This window comes from Cygnus atratus, chromosome 2, assembly GCF_013377495.2.
Source record: "Cygnus atratus isolate AKBS03 ecotype Queensland, Australia chromosome 2, CAtr_DNAZoo_HiC_assembly, whole genome shotgun sequence".
In the NCBI taxonomy this organism is placed as follows: Eukaryota; Metazoa; Chordata; class Aves; order Anseriformes; family Anatidae; genus Cygnus; species Cygnus atratus.
The window spans coordinates 158,273,374-158,295,019 of NC_066363.1; positions in this window are offsets into that span (position 1 = coordinate 158,273,374).

The following is a 21,646-nucleotide window of genomic DNA, read 5'->3' on the forward strand; positions in this document are numbered from 1 at the left end:
GTTGGAAATGTCAGTGTAAGGCAGCGAAGCTCATCAGCATATTTCTGGCAGGAATACTCGAGTGCTTCTCCATCCTTCCAACGGATCATCTGTAAGCAAACAGTTATAATCCAGGGCTGAGTTCAGAGTCTTGATGAAACACAAATTCATCACTGGTGGAGTTATATTTTTCTAATAAAGAAGAAGTAGCCAAAACCTGAAAAAATCAATTAATATTAATATATTTGGCTCTGCAAGCAGAAATGAATCCCAGCATTTAGTCAAGCTGTATGTGACTTTCGAGCAAAATAAAGAATGAAGAAAACAAGAAATGAGAACTCTGTGCCTTGCTGGTGTGCCAATCCACGTCAAGCTGGTGAGACTTGCAGCAGGTCTGACAGGTTCACAGATGCAAGATAATCTGGGCCATAAAAATGCTGTGTGCAAAAGGGGATCTCTGACACCAGCCTTCTTCCTCTTCCAGTCTGATGGGAATTCAACTCCTTGTTCTTCTTCCCCTTGTGATGGTGGACACATGGGAAAGACATCTAAAGTTTTAGGAACCTGCAATATTTAGGACCGTGTAGGTCAAATGACACTTCTTGGTTCTCTCCAGAAGCCAGTGTGGAACAAAGACTGGCCCAGGGCATGCTTCAGTCTCATTTCTGTGTTTGTAACTGAACTTCAAAGTTCAACAGTGTTTAAGAGGCTTTTGGATAATGCCCTCACTAATATGCTTTAATTTTTGGCCAGTCCCTATGTGGTTAGGCACTTTCACTAGATGATTTCTGAAGGTCCTTTTCAACTGCTCTGCTCTGCTCTACTCTACTCATTTCTCAAAATCCAAGAGTTCTGAGGCAGACAGACCACTACAGAGCTTTCCCAAATTCTTTTCCACAATTGCATTCAGCAGTAGTGGATACAGTTCTCCCTGTCAGGGACATTATTGCCTATATAACAGGAGTGCTTTGCAACTAGAACAGAAGGACAAGTGCTTTCGCATCTCTGGCTATCAGACTGCTAACATCTCAGCTAACAGTGCTAACAATGCTAGCAGTGAGGATGAGTCGCACCTCATCCATTCAGGGTGGTATTCATTTTATATATCTTTAGTGATATTAGGATTTGTCCCACTGCTTTTGGCTTTCCACAAGGGAGGTGAGTACAGGAAAATTAATCCCAGATCCTCTTTTTTACTCAGAGGACAGTGAGTCAGTAGCACTGACGAAGTTTAGGACATGATTAGTTTTATGCTAAAGAAGGTGCCTCTCTCAGGTTCAATGAATCATATTCCTACCCCCCACTGGATTCCTTGACTCAACTACTACAGTACGCACCTCATGGAGATACTGTGTTGTAGCTAGCTAAAATTAGAAGGGTGAATTCCATTCAAGTTGCCTACAAGTCAGCTAATGGAAATAGTTGTGAATAGTTTGCCCAGACATGCATCCCAGAGTGGGAATAATCCCTTCCCAGGGATTATTATATTGTTTGCTGGGATAAATGTCTGAATAAAGCGAGGAACCCTTTACTATCTGCCTGTCATAGCATTGGCTAGATGGCTTAATCTTAGGCAGCAAAGGTTAGTTGAGATGAATGGGGTCCTGAAACATGTATCATCACACACCTGTGTTTAGAAACACCTGTCTCAGCACTGATGGCACTAAAACCTCAATGTCCAGTCCTGGGACCCTTTCTCCACTGATTCTCAAATAGCAAAAGGATCCAGCTAGGAACCTTCCAGTATTAAAATTCAACCTGCCATTAGGGCACACATCTGGGCTTCAGAGACATTCATAGTGACAGGGACTTTGGGAAGATGAAGGACCGTGTCCAGGGCCCACTTTCCCATTGTGCTAGGCACTGTACAAATGCCAGGCTATCAGGATGGAAGCTGTCCCCTCCTATGCTTTTGCATATCATGCCTTGAAGAAAACAATCCTTCTCGCATTCATTCATTAACTCATTCATCCATTATTTCATTAGTTTTATTTGTCTGGAAAAAAAAAAAGAGAGAGAGAGAGAGACTCCATCTTTGTTATTAGAGGTTTTTTGCAACCTTACTGCCACTACAGCAAGAGCAAGACCCAAACTCGTCCATTTCTCATAGGCCAGTAAATACAAATGCCTTGTGGTTATTACCACTCTGCACCAGATTTCTTCCACTGACCTTAATGGGAACGTTCCTTAACCCGCTTTCCAAATCCCTGAATCATCTTGAACCCAGAGAGTAACAGTTAATAAAGCACTTGGCAAGTTTCACGTTGTTTTTAGCTGACCTGTATTTTGACATGATTCACAGAGTAAAGAAAACCCATGGGCAACACTTCTTCCTAATGCTGAGCACTGTGAGATGACACTTGAGAATAACACTGAAGTACCCCTGATTTACACCTGTATATAAGTTCAGAGAAAGAAGAAAATGAGAAAAGGAAAGAGGGAAAGACAAAGAAATGCAGGGAGGGGGAGGAAAAGAAAAAGCAGAAAGAAAAGGGGAAAAGAGAGAAAGGGAGAGAGAAAGTGGGAAAGAAGAAGGGAAGGGAAGGGAAAGGAAGGGAAGATTCAGCCATTTCAGTATGGGTTCACTGCATACCTAAGCTCGTAAGAGCAAGACCAATTTTGGCAGACTGAGCTATGCTGTTTTCTTGGGATCTTATATCACAGGGGACATTAAACTCATTTACCTTAGAAAACAAGTGACCCACAGAATCATGGATTCACAGACTGGTTGAGGTTGAAATGTTCCCTTCATGCTGGAAGGAAAGCACCCAAATAACTTCTGTGAAAAGGTACTGTAGTTGGTTAACAGGTACATACAGGAGAGCTGGCAATGAAGATGCTGCCTGGAGAGTAAAAAGGCATTGTAAGTGCTTCTGCTAGTTAGGATCATCTGCATAAGTGCACGAATAAGACTGAAGAATAATTACTGACTCAAAGTATGTTTTTGTTTTCATTTATTTAATATTTTTCCCAAGCCGAAATTTGCTGTCAGTGTCATAACTATACTCTACTCCTTACTGTTGGTGCAGCAGTGAGAGCACTGCTAGCTTTACACTTGCAGTGATACAACTGCTAATGCTGCTAGCTGGCATTTTCATGCTTCCAGGCTCAGCTGAAATGACAATGTTGGAAAGACAGGGTGAAAGAGAAAGAAGAAAATTGACAGCTCCTTAAAAGCCTTGTACAAATAGGACATTGCTTGACATAATGCTGTTCCAAAATCAGTCACCTGGACTTGATTTGCAAACTTGCAAGAAGCTGCTGGTTGCCTGGCTTTTGCCGCAAAAGGTGGTTTGCTTTGGTACCTCTGGGTTTAATGTCTTGAGCAAATCTGGGCAGATACCATCAGTGAAAAACAAAAAACAAACAAACAAACAAAAAAAGAAACATTGCAAGGCTTAGCTTCAGCTGGGAGAAGAATTGGAGCTGAAGACCAGAAATGTGTTTAAGGGGGACCTGGCTCTATTATTTGCAGCTGTAAATACACATACACAGATAAACAGACACACAGGGAGAAACAAACACTTTCTATGGCTGAATGGAAGAAGACCAAGAGTGAACCATGCCCCAGCAGATTTCACTTGGTTTGTATAGTCATTAAAAAAAAAAAAAAAAAAAAAAGTATGATACTGACGATATTGTATGACATTTTATTTCTCTAGAGTCTCTAGTTTGCCTGTCCTTGTTCTTTACATGGCCTCATTTAGACATCCAGGGATCTAAGATCTTCCTTCTGAGAGCCACTTTCAGCTCCGTGGCTGAATACAGGCTGCTTTTCCTTCCATTTAGCCACCTGAGCATGAAGACTTACTTCATGGCAAGGTACCTGTACAAGAACAAATCACCCTTGAAAGATCCAACCTCCCTTTGGCCACTAGCATCCAGCTGTGATGAGACACTTAGTTGAGAAACCACAGGTGAGGTGAACCGTATGCTACGTGATCCATCACAAAACCAGAACCAGAACTTGAGATCCCACCTGCAAGGCCACTGATGTATATTCTGACCACTGAAGCTCTCCAAAGATCATCCTTTATCTGGTAGGTGAGCTGCTTTCATCAAGAACAACCAGTCACAGCTACTGTAGGATACAAGTGATGGCACGAGTGGTTCTTGCTATAAAAAGTGGGTGCTGTTGGTCAAATACTTTGTTATTCCTTTGATATAAACTGTGACTTCTCCCACACATGGAAAGACAATTTTTCAGTGATGTTTTTCTTGAAGAAGCTTGCAATATTCCCTGTTTTTTTTTTTTTATTATTATTTTTATTATTACTTTTTTTTTTCCAGCAATGAGGATGAGGAGATAGATGTGGTTGGATGGGTAAGAGGGAAAAAGAGTCATCAAAGTGATCTGAGGTTTGGTGGGACTGAAGAACCTAAAAAGTGATGAAAGCCTTTGAGTAGGGAACACTCAGAGCTGGTGTACGTTCAACCAGGAGACAGCCATTAGCAGGCAGTGAGGGTAATGATGTGCCCTTGCATAAAGGCATGTTATAATGCTGACCCAGATCATTTCCTCTGCCCTCGTAATGAGAATGGAAATGGATGCCCAGGGCACAGCAGGGGAAGTATTAAAGCAAGGGTGGATACATAGTAGAGAAAGCTTCATAAATAATCAGTGCCAAGGAATGTGAGCTGCCTCGTGGCCCAGCAGGAAGACAGAGAGGTGGCCGTCGCTTTTCTCAGGAGGAGGACAGTGGCAATGAGCAGCCCTAGATGCCCAGACCCCAAATCTATCCATATCACCCATGTGTCTGCAAGAAGCAATTGACAAACCCTACAGGAGTCATCTGCCTTCAGGGTCTCTGCCACGGGGTGGACTAGTTCACCCCCTCATTTCTCAGAGTAGCAACTGCTGATTCAAAATCCATCTATTTGCATGCTATGCTTGCCAGGGTGTAAACATGCCAGCCCTCAGCAGTGCTAAGCAGAAGTAAATCATCTGTGTGGGAGAAGGCTGGCAGGGAACGGGGGACCTTGTGGGGCAGAAGTGCAGGTGAGCAATGAGAGATTTGCTTTTCCTTAGCTGGAAATTAAAATTGTTCCCTGTCTTGCTACCATCTTGCAGGGACCTCTCTACCCTCAGGGCTGCAGCATCCCCACTTGGGAAATACTGAGGTCAATAATTCATTCGCATATCTTGCCACACTAAATAAGTATTTCCAAAATCCCAAAGCAAACGGCTCTTGCTACACTGATGTCAGCAACTGGAAGTGGGAGGCACAAAAAGAGCTGGGACCTTCAGGCAACTGTCTCCTTCATAGGCTGGGAACGATTAAACTGCATATTTAATTGCTTTGATATATATTTGTTTTACATGAATGCAAGATCCAGCTAATCTAATTGGCTTATTCGCTCCAAAGTTGCTAACAATGGACCCTAAACTGTACATAAATGACCGTTAAATTATTAGCTATCAGAAAGATCTGCAATTGGATTTTGAATGTGAAATAAAATGAGGGCTCAGAGAGGCAATTATTATTTTTTATTTTTGTATTTTTTTTTTTAAGCAGCCTTATTATCTCTGCAAGAGCTTTGTTCAGGAGACAAGCGTTCCCATTAGAAAATCAATAACAGAGCTGCTGCGATAGCAGCAGTAACCTGTCTGCTTTCAATTAGTGTTTGGGAGAGGTTGATCCTCTTCCCTGAGACTGTCAGTTGTTAACACCAGTGGAATTTTGTGCATATTTATTGTCTGGAGAAATTTGAACTCTTGGCAGTAAAATTTTGGGGACTGACGATAATTTTTATTTTATTTTATTTTATTTTATTTTATTTTATTTTATTTTATTTTATTTTTTTCTACTGAAACCAGCTGGTGTTGCAGGGGGCCACAGGCACAGCTGATGGCTGAAGACAGAGATGGGAAAACCTCTGACCAATACAACCTCTTGTATTGGTCCTTGGGCAGCAACAGTGGTAGAATTATGTGCATTGGGCAGTCCCATAATTTTTTGCCCCTGCTTTCTTGGACTACTGAAGATCCTTGTGACCACAAGAGCCTTTAAAGGGGTTCCTGAGCAATGCAGTAGTGAGGAGAAGAGGTTTGTAGTCTGCTGCCCTCACAATTTGATCAGGAACTCTGTTGCGTCTTGACAGAAGACTGAATGATCTTTAGGGATGGTGCTTTTAATTTAAAATCAAATATTTATACAACACATAAAACACTGAAGTGATTTGATATGAGATGGAAATTCTGGTGTCTACAGTCAAAACAGAGGAAGACCTGAGAAGTTATCTTCAGTCCGGGTCACCTTTGGTTGGCCAACTCCATCTCCCCTGCCTTCCAGGGTGCAGCTGAAGCTGGAAAAGGATATTGGGATGCTTAATGTGGGAACCCACGTTTGTGAGTTATTTGGTAAGATTGTACATCAAGCAGTAAATGAGGAAGGGAGATAAGATCGCAGATAGAGACACAGGGTCAGATGAGTGTTTTACAGGCACCATTTTGTGGGACATAAATCCAAGTCTTTTTTTTTTTTTTTTTCTCTTCTTTTCTCACCTCCTTGACAAGCTCTGCCAGTATTCCAAGGCTGTCTACCCTTGGTGGTACCATATTATCTCTCCTCTCCTTGGTCTTGTCTCACAGGTTGTCCCCGTTGGTAGTACTTATCCTTTCTACCCTGGTGCAACCCTCAACTGGTCAGCATTACAGCTATTCTCTCATTCTCTCTATTTTATATTCAGGCTTCCTTTTTGTTTCTTTCCAGAGAGACCTAGAAAGGGCATTGCATGTGAAGAGCTCTGCCCATGTCGGTTGGGAAGATGAGCTTTGCCTCCAAGCCAAGACAGCTTCTCACAGGTCAACTCGTCAGGCTCTGGGCCTGCTGGGCCATGGAGAATGTCCCCAGCCGTGCCCATGACCATCTCTGCTGTCTCACTCTGTAAATTTGAGGGTGAATTTGACATGACCATCAGAAAAATAAGGAAACACTCATCGTCTGGCCTCGTCTCAGTAGCAAATGGGAATATTTTGCACATGTAACAGAAGTATACCCTTGTTTTCACCAAGTGAACAAACCTGGCTGGCAGCAGATCCATTGATGGAGTTGCTGCCTTTTCAGGTGTCTCTTTAACTTTTTAAGGAAGAAACAAACCCAAAACAGAACTGTGCAGAAACAAGAAACAGTATGTACGGACGAGAAAGGATACATGCCTGATGTGACACCAATTACAGGCAGGGGCTTGGTCTAAGTGGTGTGGAGAGCAACAGAGAAGACCAGTTCTTCATGATGGTGATTCAACGCATACTAACAGAATTAGGCTGGGACAGTCACCCTCCAGAAGAGGTCGACCTCTTCCCATTGACTACAGAGGGACACCTGGAGAGTAGTTGTCATGATATATTTAGATCTTCAGATAAAGAACTCAGTAAAGAATCCCATGGTTGGTGGTTTGTTCAAAACTTTGGTTCTGCACCTATCTTTTCGTAAGAAAAATCAAAGCTTTCCCTCCCTGACACGTGTTACTGCTTGGTTGTTGACATGAAAGTCTTCTATCCTCCAGTGCCTGTCACTGAACAGATGTTTATGAGAAGGGCGTATCGATATCCTTTCACAGAAAGTTTAAAAGTAGAGTTCTGACAAGATTAATTTTCTACTTCAGACAATGTCTCATCTATTAGAGATTCTTTAATACTTAATCATTAATCTGCATTATTAATGAATACTTCTGGATTCATGGATTCACATTATAATAATGCATACCCCTAAAGTTACAATGTGTCTGAAAATTACAGAAACATGCAAAATTCATTAAAGTGTAGAAGTTAGTACCGAATTTCTGACTGGGTGTATTTTGCAAACCACTAAAAGTTACTTTTCACTGTGATTTTAGGCAGTTTCAGAGCAAGTGGTTTTATTTTTGAATGCCATCTTGCTCTGCTTGTGACTTAAAACTTAAAGGCATGACTAGGATAAGGGGACAGGTTTTCTGAAGTGCAGGTCTGTATGTTCAGCTCCCCAGACCCAAAGTTCATTATTTTGATTCTCGTTATAAGGCAGTCAAAAATTTCCAGCTGAAAGTATTTTGTTGGAAAAGGTAGATTCCAAACTGATGTGAATTTTTTGACAAGGAGTTTTTTTTTTTTTTTGTAATCTACAGAAAGAGAAAACACCCATACAAACAAAATCAAAACATTTCACTTTGTTTCTGAACAAGATGCTTTTTTTTTTATTATTTGTAATGATGTTCCATTTATTTATTTTTTTTTCTGCAGTGTTGAGAAAACATGTTACAAATCTTGAAAACAGCATGAAGAAGTTTATTGTGGGTGGAAGACAATATTCTTTTAAACTCAGATATGCTGGGCTTGTTAGTCTGTTTGTTTGCTTTCCTTTTTCAGTTAGCCGACTTTTTTGGTTATTTCAGATCCTCCTCCAACTTATTTATTTATTTGCTTACATTGCAGAATTGGCAGCAAAATGAAAAACCAGTTATTCCCAGATCTCTGTTTAGCAAACAGCTTGTCACTATCTGTGCCTAGGGGTGTCCAGAAATTGCTCTAGATCTCCAGATAACATTTTACTATAATTGAGAATAAATACCATACATAATAGAAATAACAACAGAGAAATAGTAATGATAATAGGACAAATTTGAGCAGTTTGGGATTAGTGATGATTACTGTGTTTTTCACACTGGGTGTGAGTGAATGAAGCCCCAACCCAATGTCTTTCTGAGTCAGCCTCTTTTAGAATCTCCACTTCAGTTGAATTTTGCCCGCTTTTCCCCCCTTAATAATATGAGACCCCCCTCAGACCTAGCAGTGGTTGACCATGAAGTGTCCAGCAGTGTCCTTAGTTGGTCTCTGATGTCATTTATGTCCCCAAGTCTGGAGCAGAGACCATGAAAGGTTTCTTTTCCAGGGAAGCCAAGGAGAAACTGCTCTGTCAGCCAAGCAAAGAGCAGCTGCTGCTGAGCTTGTCTCAGCTGAGGAATCACGTTCCCCTCTTCATGAGCTGATGCATTGCAGGTGACTTCCAAGCTCAGCCTTGTGCCACTCTTACTGCATTGCAATGGTCAAATCATGGCTGCTATACATGAGATGGAGATGATCCTAACATTGAAAGGGTTTCATCCATTAGCATGCAGACAGGAGGTAGGCAATGGGTCTAAGTCTTGCAGAGATGTGATGAATCATTTCTTGGGGTTCTGCTGCATCACAGCCATTGACTAACAGCCTTCTGGACTGAGAGGAACTTCTGAGTTCAGCCAGAGGAACTTTTACCCTCTGCTCAGCTATGCCAAGACAGCTTATCACCAATGAAGTCAGCTGAGAGGGAGGTCAGGACCTTCATTTCTGTTACATAAGACAAACATCCTCAAAATGCATGCAGCTATGTCTTTTGGACAAAACCTTTTTATTCTGATTTTTGTGAAGAGGAACGTTTGGAACTGACTTGTTGAAATTAATGCTGCAACTGCATCAGATTGGGTTGGTGCTGGAGCCTGAGTTTTGATCTGAAGCTGGGTAGTTTGATATGCTGAACATGCTTCTTCTGGAACGGCGCCTGCAGGGGTATGGCAGCACCTTCTGCAACTTCATTTGTCTGTGCTACAGTGCCTGACAAACAACAGCATCTTTACTTAACTAAAAGACAGAATCCATCACAGCATCTATGCATGCTCACCCCCCAGTGAGAATAACAAGAGAGTTTAAGAGAAGTAACAATCTCTTTTTCCTCCTTCCCTGTGGGCGGGAGATGTAACTGGCTTAGTCTGATGCATTTTTGATTTGCTTTCCATTATTGTGTTCCTTTTCTTTGAACAAGCAGCTAGAGATGCTTAGGACCGGAAAACAGACTGCTCCAGAGACTTAGTCCCTTTTGCAATAGCTAATTATTCATCTCCCAGCTTGTTGGTAAGCTTTTTGCTACAGCGTCGCACTATTGTGGAGGCTTTCCTGTGATTCCTTGGGCTGGTGTTCTCAGCTTGCAAGAGTGAGCCAACTGTGGCCCTACCACTGTCTGCTTGAACCAGCTTGTCATAGTTTGTCTCTCCCTGATACTCCTAGTCTCTAACTAGTTTGGTATTTTCTTTGAGCTTTTCTATGTTGGAGATATTTCCATTGGGAGCCCAATGCTCTTCATGTGCTTCATAGTTGCACTTAGCTCGAAAATGTCTGACTGTACATGTAAGAAACATTCCCCTTTGCTAATATCAACTATGCTGACAAAGAGAGACACTGCAGATCAGTACTAAAAAGAAAAAAAAAAAGTGGTTTGTGACATAGCGGTATGCTTGCTTAAAATGTCTTTTGAGCTCAAGTTGATTTGAGCCGTCATCTGGTTCATTGATCAACCCTCCTTTTTAAAAGACAGCCCTTTGTAAGTAAACGCTAGAGCCAACTATTTTCCCTCCTGCATAAGAGGGGCTGTGTGAGATCCCAGCTTTCTGTAGCCAGAAGGCTTCACACTTTCCATTCTGGAAGTCAAAAGCAGATCACTTTTTAATAAGCACTGGTGAATTTCTTCTTCATGTGTTTGTCTAAGTCTGTATCAAGGGAGAGCCATCCACGCTGGAACATGGGGAAGGTGAGCGAGTCTGAGACTAAACCCATCACCTCTCAGTTGTGTGAGGTTCATATGCCAATTTGCTCAAATGTCTTGCTGGTGTGCACGTGTGAGAATATTGCTACTGTGAGACCATGGAAGGTGTTTGCAGATTTATTTTTTTTTTAATATATATATATATATATATTTCTATCTGGGCGGCATAGACGATCAAGTTTACACTGCAAAAAGATAGAATAAAAATATATCTGTTCTGAAGACACAGGTCTCTGCTCTTCTGGTTTCAACAGTTTTTCCATCAGTGTTATATCAGTTATATGTTGCTAAAATCATGAATTAATACCTTAATTTCTGTCATGCCTATACCCTTCTTCAGGAGAGCTACAAGTAAGGCAAGGAAAAAAGGAAAGTCTCTGCCCCAAGCCATTTACAGTGCCAGTGTTTACTAGTCCATTGACTAGTTTCCACAGTTTGCCATGCTTACACAAGTTCAATTGTACCCTTAGACCACATATTTCGGCAACAACAGGACAGGCATGGTGACTGAGTTTTCCATATAGATTGAAATACATCAGCTGTCTAAACAAAAGGAAACCAGATTTAGGGTTTGAATAATCAGCTGTATTGAGTAGGATGTTCTCAGTCTCTTCCAATATTTCAAGTCAATCCTACACTCCTAGAGATTTGCTGATTTTGTGCCTTATAACATCCCTGGGGATCCTTACTCCCATTTCACCAATCATTTTCCAAGCTCCCAGGCCTTCTGTGGCAGAGTTGCCTTGGAGTTGTCAGCGATAAAGCGTGGAGGAGTTGAAGGAAAACTGGGCTGGTGTTTGGGACAAAACCTCCAGACACGAGTGTCCCCATGTGCTTGCAAACTCTGGTTCAGCAAATTAAATCTGCATCTGCCAAAAGTTTGTGAAACATTTGTGTGCCCATTGATATGGGGCATATTTCTTGCTCCCTGCTCCAAAGAAATTAAAATGAAGTCTTTGCTTTCTCATGTCTCCAGCACCACCGGGTACCTCAGCATGGGCTTCAGCCTGCTCTGTTGATGTCAGTGAATCCCTGCTGATTCCCATCAGTTGTTGATCCACTCCCCATCTTCAGGAACTCTCTGTAGTCCTGCATGACCTTTGTGTGGTGAGGAATGTGAAGACAGAGAAGGAAATTAGGAAAATCTACCTGTAAATGTGGGCTTTGATGTAAGAAAACAATCCTATTAGAAAGAAGAAAATAAAAACAAACAAACACGGTTCATTATATATTAAATGAGCCTCTGAACAGCAACCTTTTCTTTGAAGGAAATATGGTACGCAGATGTCACTTATGAGGAGGGAAAAAACAAATACAATCTGCAAGTTGGCTTTCTTAATTGCATTGCCCAGTCTGAGCAAAGTGAGGTAGAAGTGGGGCTACAGCTGGGGCTGGAAATGGCCCCGGGATCATCTGCTCCATCCCCACCCTCCTGGACCATGGTTGTTCTCACTCCCTTAATCTCCTTAGGCCCATGCTTTCCAAAGCAGATAAGCAGCTTTTCCCTGCATAAATGACACGTTAGGGGTTCTTATGTTCCCTTCAGACTGCTTTCCAAATTTTCCAGTGGTCTCCAAGCTCTGTATCTAGGCACAAAACAGCTCTGTAACCAGAGGAGATGGTTTCTAGTATCTGTGGTTTCCCCTTAGGTAGGGAGGCAATTGCTGGGAAGAGGGCAAAGATACTTTGGTGCTGGTGATTTTTCTTTCCAATAAAACACGTAAATAAAATAATAAGACAGGTTTCACTTAAACTGCAGTATTTGCATTCATTTCTGGAAGTACAGTGGGATGGAAAACTTGAGGCATACAAAAAAAAAAAGGCAAAGAAAAGAATAAGGAAAAAAACACACAACAACTGAATTGCTTGTATATTTTGAGCTTAATATGCCTTGATTTTGTCCCTTAAGCTTATTTAAGCATTTAAGTTTGTTCTCTTGTTCTGTCCCTGAGTACATATGGATTGCACAGAGGTTTAAGTTTAACAGGACAGAAGAAAGTTCTCCATAATTGAAACAGGCTTTATGCTCAAGTCACGATGTTATGTTCAAAACTCAGAGGGAGAGAAACACATTCTTTCTGTTTCTAGTGACTTATTTTCAGATTAAAGGAAACAGCTGCAAGAAGGGAGAAAAGTCACCCTTATCTAGGTGAGAGCCAAGAACACAACAGTAGCTGAATTCTGTTCAAAGGGAATCATCTTAAAACTTTGGGATGGGAATACTGCAAAGGAAAGACTAATGCAGTGTCATGGTAAGATTCTGGGGAAGAGAAGGGTAAAACATTCATTCAGTGCAATCATTCTCACAACTATTTACGGTGAAACTGAACCTGGGAACGTATGGACTCCATTGCCTCCTCTGATGCAGACTTCCCTATGAGCTGGGACAAAACATTTATTTGCTGTGCGCTGCCCTTCTCCCTGAGTACTCTGAGATTAAGGCATTGCCGTGCTCTAGAGGGCTGTTTTGGGACTGAATTTGGCTAACTTGGCACTGCTAATAAAATGGGGTACTGACAAGTGCCTGCAGACGGTCCCTGAGATGAAAGCCCTAGAAAAATCAATGAGGGGTGTGGGTAAATTCTCAAATAGCACTTAGCCATCAAAAAGTAAAAGAATTCACAGGTCATTGCATTTAGAAATAGTGTTGCACTTGGAGAAGCTTTGAACTTTTTCTGCAAGCCTCTACAGAGTATTTATGAACACATGTGGCATCAGGGGGTGAATAGTACGCTGATACCCAGTGGCTCAAGGGTAGGCTTGTTCCAACCAACCTCAGTGATCGATTTCCGGATACAAGGATAAGCTGTCTGGTAAATGGCTTCTCCATTATCATAAAGCAGATGCTTTCCAGCATACATTATAATTGGATCTGAGAAAACACAAACAAACACAAAGGTTATGGGCTTGAGTTTGGGCGAGTCCTTTATTTAGTCTTACGGTTGTTATTTTTCTTTCCTTAGGAATAATCCAACCTTACCTTGAAGGACTTCCAAAGTAAATTCAATGAGCTATACTTTTTGGGGATCAACCTCGTATTTCAACATGCAGAAGATATATTTTTGTCAAATAAATCTATGTGAATATTACAGGTTTTCATTCAGGTAAGCACCAAAGAAACAGGTCCTGAAAGGTGCTGAACACTCTCCAGGTCCATTGTTTTCTGTGGAAGCTTCAAAGTACTTCACCTAGCAAGAATTAGACTTTGGAACTGATTTGAATTACTTGAATCTGTAAAATTAGGCTGGAAATACATTGTTTTGGAAAATTTTGGTTGTTTATCTCTTCTGACATCAATGAAAAACTGATCCTTGTATGTAAGCTGAGATGTAGCCCGTGGATGCTGGGAACACGGGGGCAAGAAGATGACCTACAGCTTTGGTTGCTTGCTAGCTGGGGTTGCTTAGAAATGACTGGGGAAGATGGCATTCCACCAGCTATGGGTTTCATTGCTATGGGGAAATTTAAATGTGGAAGGAGTGGGTATTCCCACATTTTTTTCTCCTTGTCAAAGATTTTATTTAACTTTGGGTGCAAGAGTTATTGCCTCTGCTGCAAGGACAGAGGAGAGGAGTTTACTGTGACCCTGTTGGATGCAAATCCTCATGCATGTTGGATGCAGATCTGATGCAAAACTGGAGCTTACACACTGTGGTCAGGAAGCTTACAAGAGTTCTTAAAACTGGCTTCAATGGATAAGGTTCCTTCACTCTATAACATCTATACAACAAATACCCAGCAGGAAAAGAAACTTACAACAAGCAGTATATCTCTCCAGTTGGGTTGTTGGCTCTCTCTTTGGGCTAGAAATGACAGTTTACTAAAATTAGACCAATTTCTTGGAAAATAAGTTTTTTGCTATGATCAGGAGAAAAAAAAAGTGTCAGTAGTTTTGTAAGAAATAAATATTACCTTAAAACTGTTTTGATTTTTTAAATCCATACTCTTGATTGTAAAGCAAAAATAATTAAAAAAAAAAAAAAAAGAGAGAGAAAGTAGAAGGATGAATGACGTGCACTTTGTATGCCATTCATAACCATCAGTTTGTGAAAGTGATCTGAGGATTTTGAGTTTGTTTCAGATTTTTGTGACAGACAGTTTAGACTTCTAAAACTTTTCCCAGTGTGGATAATTCATTTCCTGTTCACCTCTCCAGGTATCATCCCTGTGAAAGGGGACACCCAAACGTGTATAAAAGAAGGATTTTACATTTCAAGCTCTGCTTGTTGGTACCCAGGCACAAAGGCTCTTCTTGCTGTGTATTTCCCCTTTTCCCATTGATTTAGGAGTTCTCATTCAGAGTGCGTTGTAACTACAAGAAAATGAAATTCTCTTGCTTTCTGCTAAAATAAGGAGATTTACTCAGGGAAACAACTCCGTAAATACTACGTACTGCCATCTATGGCTCTATTTAGGAAACACATTTGCAAGGCGAGCTCTGCACACAAAGTTGCTTTTTCCAGCACCCGACAAACCTATTGTGTTAACCACTGTTTAAAAACCTGGCTAGCCCTCTCCAACAGCTATTGTGGGAAAAGGCTGCATAATTATTATTGCCATTGTTATTTTTAGAAGGTGTTCAGCGCTTTTCCCCTTGTGAATCCAATTTCCAAACAAGGATAAGGAAGAGATGGGAACTTGTTAGAGAGATTCCCTTTATGTGACCATTTGGGATGCTCTAGTTTGACTTCCCTGGCAATAGCGTCACTCTGTGCCCCACCGTAATGCAGGCAGAAATAACGCAGCTCTCTCTAGGACAAACATCTTCAATGTTTTAGCAGCTTCCCACTCGTTAGAATAATCTCTATCTCTTTTTTTCTTTCTTTCTTCTTTTTTTTTCTTTCACTTTTTTTTTCCTTTCACATTTTTTTTTCTCTCTCCTTTTTTCTCTTTCCTGCTTTTATTCTCAGACTTGTGGTTCTCAGACTCTGGCTCATGGATGCCCACCAGCTTTTGACCTTGCCACAGGAGTCTTCAGAAGACCCCTGTGGGATTTCCAGAGACATCTGGGAACAGCAAACATGAGAAATCTCAAAAGCAAAAGGGAAGAAATGAGGCTGAAGCTGGGGCAGATCATGGTGGTTGGTGCTAGAGTGGGAAGGCAGCAGGAGGACTCCACCACCTTCTCCTCCCCTCGTCTTCCCTTGGGAGGGGAAACACAGAAATGTGGATGGAAAAAGATTAGGATCAGTGCAAAGCTCTGGGGAAGAAAAAAGGAGCTAGGAGCACCCGGGCTGGGGGGTGGGACCCCTCCATCACTGCTTCCTGCCACCAGCCCCAGCATCACAAGTGCTTTCAGAAGGATATCTCCTCTCCCCTGAGAAGCCAAGAGTTTTGGGACCCCGGTGGCAGCTTTGCTTCCTCACCAGCAGTGCAGTCGCTAAGCTGAGCTCCACATCCATGGACACATCCATGCTTTTGGGCTCCACGAAGTCATCCTCTGGTCTTGGTGTGAAAAGCAGACTGGGTGGAGGAGAGGACTTCAAGTTAGGACTTCCCCATACTGCAGCTTGAAAAGCTGCCCTGCCTCACTTTACAACTCTATAATGTTATTTATTTATATTTTTTTAATATTTTTTTCATCCTTGTTACCATCTGTGCTTACCACTGGCAGGGGCTGCTTAGGAGTGTTCACGCTCACATCACAACACATCAAACCTATCAATCACAGCCTTCCCTAAATACAGCGAAGGAAACTGTGGTTGGTCTTGGCTGCTTCTCTTTCGTCTGCCAATGGCCTAGCAAGGTCCATACATGGGAAGCAGAGTGGACAGCCACCAATACAAAGTTGTCTTTAAATCTCAGTGCATCCCAGCATTGTGAGCTCAGTGATTCCATTTAGGGACACCTTTGGGAGCTATGGAGACTGGTGAGGGGAAAAACCCTGCTAATGCAGCTTCTTCATTCCCTTCCATGGCATGGTTATTTGTCCAAGCCTGCTCTCCCAACTGGGAGCAAAAACATTTCAAGAGGATGCACCTGCTGGCACACTCCTTGGGAAGAAATTCCCCAATGCAAGAGGGTTTTCCTGAGAGATGCTCCTTGCCTTCCCTCTCCCTGCTTTGCCCAGGTCTCAATGGTTGTGGTGCACTGGTAAGACTGGCAAGCTGAAACCCAGAGCTTTGCAGTGAGGAGATATCTCTGTGCATCCAGGGATTGGGCTGTGTGGGGCCAATATCTTTAATTCCAGACTGTTTTCTTTTTTTATACCAACTGTGAATTACACCCTATCAAAAATGAATTTGATCCAAGTGTAAATTTGACCCTAAAGTTCTCAGTGTAAAGGAACACTAAAGTAATTTTCCACTTGATATTCCTTCCCCTTTGTGTTTGAGGACTCAGGGTCTGCTCTTCCTCCCCACACTAGTGGGCCAGGATGGAAAATGGTTGGCAAACAGCTCCAGACTGTTTGCTTGGAGGAAGACTGCTATGGAAGAGGCCGTTCTCTCCAAGGATTACATCTGAGTTAGGATGATGGGATGGAGGGAAGGGCTCACAGACTCAGGTTTGGTGACAGCTGCTGAGCTGAGGGCAACTACTGCCCTGCTGGTGGACTTCCCTGCCCCCAGGACTGTCCTGCAGCAGTGAGTTTCACAGGTCCTAGTGCCTTATGGTAAAGCTATTTCCTCTTAATCACTGCAGAGATGTCCAAAACCAAAGGAGGGATAACATTTGGTTACTGTAGGCAGTCGCAAGCCCCAGCTCCTCACGTGCACTGCTCACTGCTGCAGCTTACCCCCAGTTCTCCCTAGGGGGTACTTGATGAGAAACAGGCCATCAGCCCTTTGTTTTCTACATTTTTAAATCATGGGTCATGTTCCTGCTCCTGTTAAATGAGGGCCTGGGGGTTCATGGACCTCTCCACAAGAGGCTGCACGGAAAGGAGCTGTGGTGAATTTTTTCCCTTGCATGGAGCCCAGCTCCACATTCCCACCAAGCTGACATTTCCACCCTGCCCCATCGCAGCTGTGGAGGTTGGAAGTGGGTTTAATTTTGTCCGTAACACTTTCTAGTTTTTTTTATTATTATTATTATTATTATTTTCATTTTTATTTTTTCCCTTGTGCTGAGCTTCTTTGCCCTACAACACAGGAGAGATCTGAGCTGCTCGGAAGGTGAGTGCCCCCACGTGCCCCACAACCCAAAGGCATGGCCAAGATGCCCCATGGGGCTCACAAATGCTGTGCATGGGATCCTTTTGCCACCCCCCCTCATTTTTCCCATATAAGTGTTCTGCTCCCCGTTGTGCCACTGGGGAAGAAGAAGAGGAGGAGAAACCTCTGTGGGACTGACTTGGAGGTGCACGGGAGCCTTCCTGGATGAAAAGAAGCCAACCAACCAAACTCCCGAAAGGCTGGAGAGCAAAAGGGAGAGATTTCCATTCTGAGCATGCACCGTGCTAATCCAGCATAGCCGCCTGTCGGCTGAAAATAAGCATTTCAGGCCCCAGCTGCCCCTCTGCTCCAGTCCCTGCTTAACTGGAGATGTCACAGATGCCTTTGGCCAGCAGTGCTGCAGTGCTGGCTGGGGACGGGGGAAGGCTGGCTCGCCAGGGTTTGCTGCTCAGCTTTCTGAGATGAACGATTTCTTCTTTTTTCTCCTGTCCCCTGAAGTTTTTTCGGGGGATAAAAGGGGTTTGGAGGTGTGGAAATGGAGATGAAAGGGCTGGATGTGGTGGAGGGAAGGGAGGAAAGGGGTGGAAGGCCATGGGTTGGGGATGGAGGCAGGAGGGAGGAGGACGGAGATGCCCCTGGGGTGGCCCTGAAGAGGGGACTGGGGTCCTCATCACCTTCCTTGGGGCAGAAAGAGAAGGAGATGGGGCCAGGATCATTGCCTCTGCCCCATGAGGCAGGTCCGTGCCCCTCCACTGACGGAGGGAGGTGGCTTCAGCAGGGCAAGGGGCTGCTTTCCGCCTCGTGGAGCAGGAAGGGTTAAAGGCAAGGGGCAGGTCCTGGAGTCTGGCAGGATGCTGGAGTCCCCCTGCCCTCCCCCTGCTCCCTCTCCCCTCCATCCCCTTCCCCCCCCCCCCTCCTTCATTAAGCTCCTCATTACCGGGGACCTCCCCCGGCTGCACACCCGGAGGCAACATCTTCACCCCAAAGCCTCCGGGATGCAGCAGGGACCTTTCCCAAAATCCCACGTACCCCTTTCCTCCATCTGCTCAACCTCTCTCTACCCCCCCTCCCCCCCCCCCCCCCCACCCAGCCCAAGCCCACCCTGGGGTGTTGCGCTGGGGCGAGACCCCCCCACTCCCTGCACAGGCTGTGCGATGATGGAGCTGCTGGGGGCGGAAAGATGGTAGGAAAGCGTTAAAAAGAAATAAAAAATAAAAATAAGAAAGGGTTAATTGCAGTCTCTGTGTCTTGCCTGGGCAAACAGTGGTGCAAATCCACGGCCACGTAGGGCTGCGTGGGGAGCTCCAGCCCCCATCCTCCTGCAGGGCTAGGGGGGAAAAAAAGGGGATCTGGTGGTGGGGAAGGGGGGATCTACTGCCCCGGAGGTTCCCTCGCTGTCCTGCCCCATGTCCCAGGCTGTCAGCAGTGCCTGGGGGCCGAGGGACCCCCCAGCAGCCCCCTCTCCCTGTCCCCATCACCCAGGCGGCAGCGAGTTGGGTCCCTGCGCATCCCTCTGCGGGCACCTCTCCCCGCACTGAACCCCTGTAGGATTTGGGGAAGGAGGGGAGAGGTGGGGGCAGAGCCCCTATTGCCCCCCCCAAGCCCCACCAACACTACCCCTGCTCCCTCTTCACCTCCTGGCTCCCCGCTTAGGGCTAAGCTGTCCCGGGGAGGCTGCGCTGCCTGGCTGCCAACGCTCTCCGGCTCTCGCTGGCTCCTCTGCTCCATCCATCCATCCATCCATCCATCCATCCATCCATCCATCCATCCTTCCTTCTTCCTTCCTTCCTTCCTTCCATCCTTCCATCCTTCCTCTCCTCCTATAGGCTAACAGAGCGTGCCCGATGCGATACGGTGACAGTTCGGGTCCTTGCCTATAGCTGCCTGTTTTACAAAGCTCCGATCCGTGCGTGTGCGTGTGGATGTGTGTGTGCATTTTATCCCTCCCTCCCATCCATCCCTCCCTCCCTCCCTCTCTCTCTCTCTCTCTCTCACTCTAATGTGTGATCTGGAAAGCTTATAAAAGCCTGATGTAATCCTTAATGCAGCCCCTGGCTACAAAGACTGGATCTAGTTTCACAGAGAGAGATTCAGAAGCAGAATTTAAAAAAAAAAAGAAAAAAAAAAAAGTGGGGGGAGAAGAGAGAGAAAGCAAGAAAAGCAGACGAGTGGATTTTAAACAAACATATCTTTCTGCAGAAGACTATTCTCTCTCTCCGCTGCTGGGAAAGCTACTCTGAACCCTGCTGTATATTTTTTTTTTTTTTGGGGGGGGGTGGGGGGTGGAAGAAGAAGAAGACTTGATTGTCTGCTTGGATCTAATGATTTACTGGCTTTCAACTGTGTTTTTCCCTGCTCCTAAGGATTCCTCAAAAAACGGCTTAATTATTTTCAGCTTTTCTCTTCCACCTGCCTGTCTGCAGAGACACCAAAGGTTCTTCCTTCCTTTCCCTCCCCACCCCCATTTCTTTTAGGGTATTTTTTTTTCCCCCCTTCTCTCTTCGGCATACACACAGCTACGTCTAAGTGTGTATGTATATATATACGTAGAGGCAAGAGTGGAGGGAACGGAGGGAGAGCGAGCTCTGCCTTTTGGACTTCACGCGCTGCCCAATGTTGGTCTGGTTACCCCTGGATATGTTGCTGCTTTCCATTTGGAATTTGACAAAGGGAAGAAGGAGGATATAAAACCTGGGGAGCTCCGCAAGGTAAGGGACCCCCCCGGCCTCCCTTCCTTCTCCTGCGGCAGGGAGGAACGTGGGGGGACGCGACTTCTCTGGGATGCACCTTGCATCGGGCACCGGGGGTCTCTCCAGCCCTGGGGGTGGGCAGCAGTGGGCTCCTCTGCTTTTTGCGCCTGGAAACAGCACCCGGCAGGAGGTTTTCGGCCCCCCCCCGCCTGCTCGGCAATTTGGACCGATGGAGCACAATCGCTCCCTGCCACGGGAAGTTTTAACTTTCGTGCATGCGGGTCCTGCGGGCAAGCATCGGGCGGCAGTGGAAAATATCGGTGCCTGCAGGATGCGGGGTGCTGGGGGGGAGAAATGCGTTCATGTCCTGGGGAAACAAGCTGGGGACTGGGTTGTTGCTTGGGGAGAAGGCAGCCAGGCAGGGGAAGGGGAGCAGGGGATCGCGGCGGAGAGCTGCAGAGCCAGACGAGGCTGAGCTGCGAAGTGCTGTGAAGCCGCGGTGCCTTGGTGGGCAGCCTTGGGGTCCGGGACTCCTCAGCCCGCAAGGTTGGCAAAAAAAGTCGAGGAAGGAAAGGCAGCTGCTTGCCCTGGGCACGAATCCTGCCCCCATCCCCGCTCCTCGCCTTCCTTTTCTCCCTTGGGGAGTTTTTGGGGGGACCCTTCCTTGCTTGCTTTGCCACTCACAAAACCTTCCCAGGGCAGGAGGCGATGGCTGGGGAGGCAACGAGCTTCTCCCCCCCGCTCCCCCCCCCCGCCCCCTTAATGCTGTTTATCTGCACTTTGCTTCACACCGTAGGAGAAAATTAGCCTTTAGCCTATGTAGAGATGAGAGCATCACACAGACACACACATAGGATGCTCTGGGGCTCCTGGGGGATGTCAGCACCCAGGCACAGCTTCCCCTTTCCTATGGGGATGGGGTTGGGGAGGGGGGGGGAGAAGGAGTCTCCATCAGGGATGCGTAATTACAAAGCATCTTGTTCTGAATCACCCTGTGTGGGAATGAATCGCAAAATTTGTCTCTCCCTCTTCCCCCACCGCCCCCTTCCCTTTCACGGCCTGACATTCGCTGACGGAGGGTGGCTGTTGATGCAGCCTCAGACTTTCGCAGGGAGGTATTTCAGCCATGCCTCTGCCAAGGCTGGAAGGAAAAGCGGGGCATGGGGGGAGCAGCTGGGGGGGGCTCAAAGGGACTTTTCAGCCTGGTTGTGTCCTGCTCCTGGCTGAGACGGAGCATCGCTCCCCGGCAATCGGAGGCACGGGCTGCAAATCAACTCTGCCAGGTACCTCCAGCTCGTGACTCATGCTC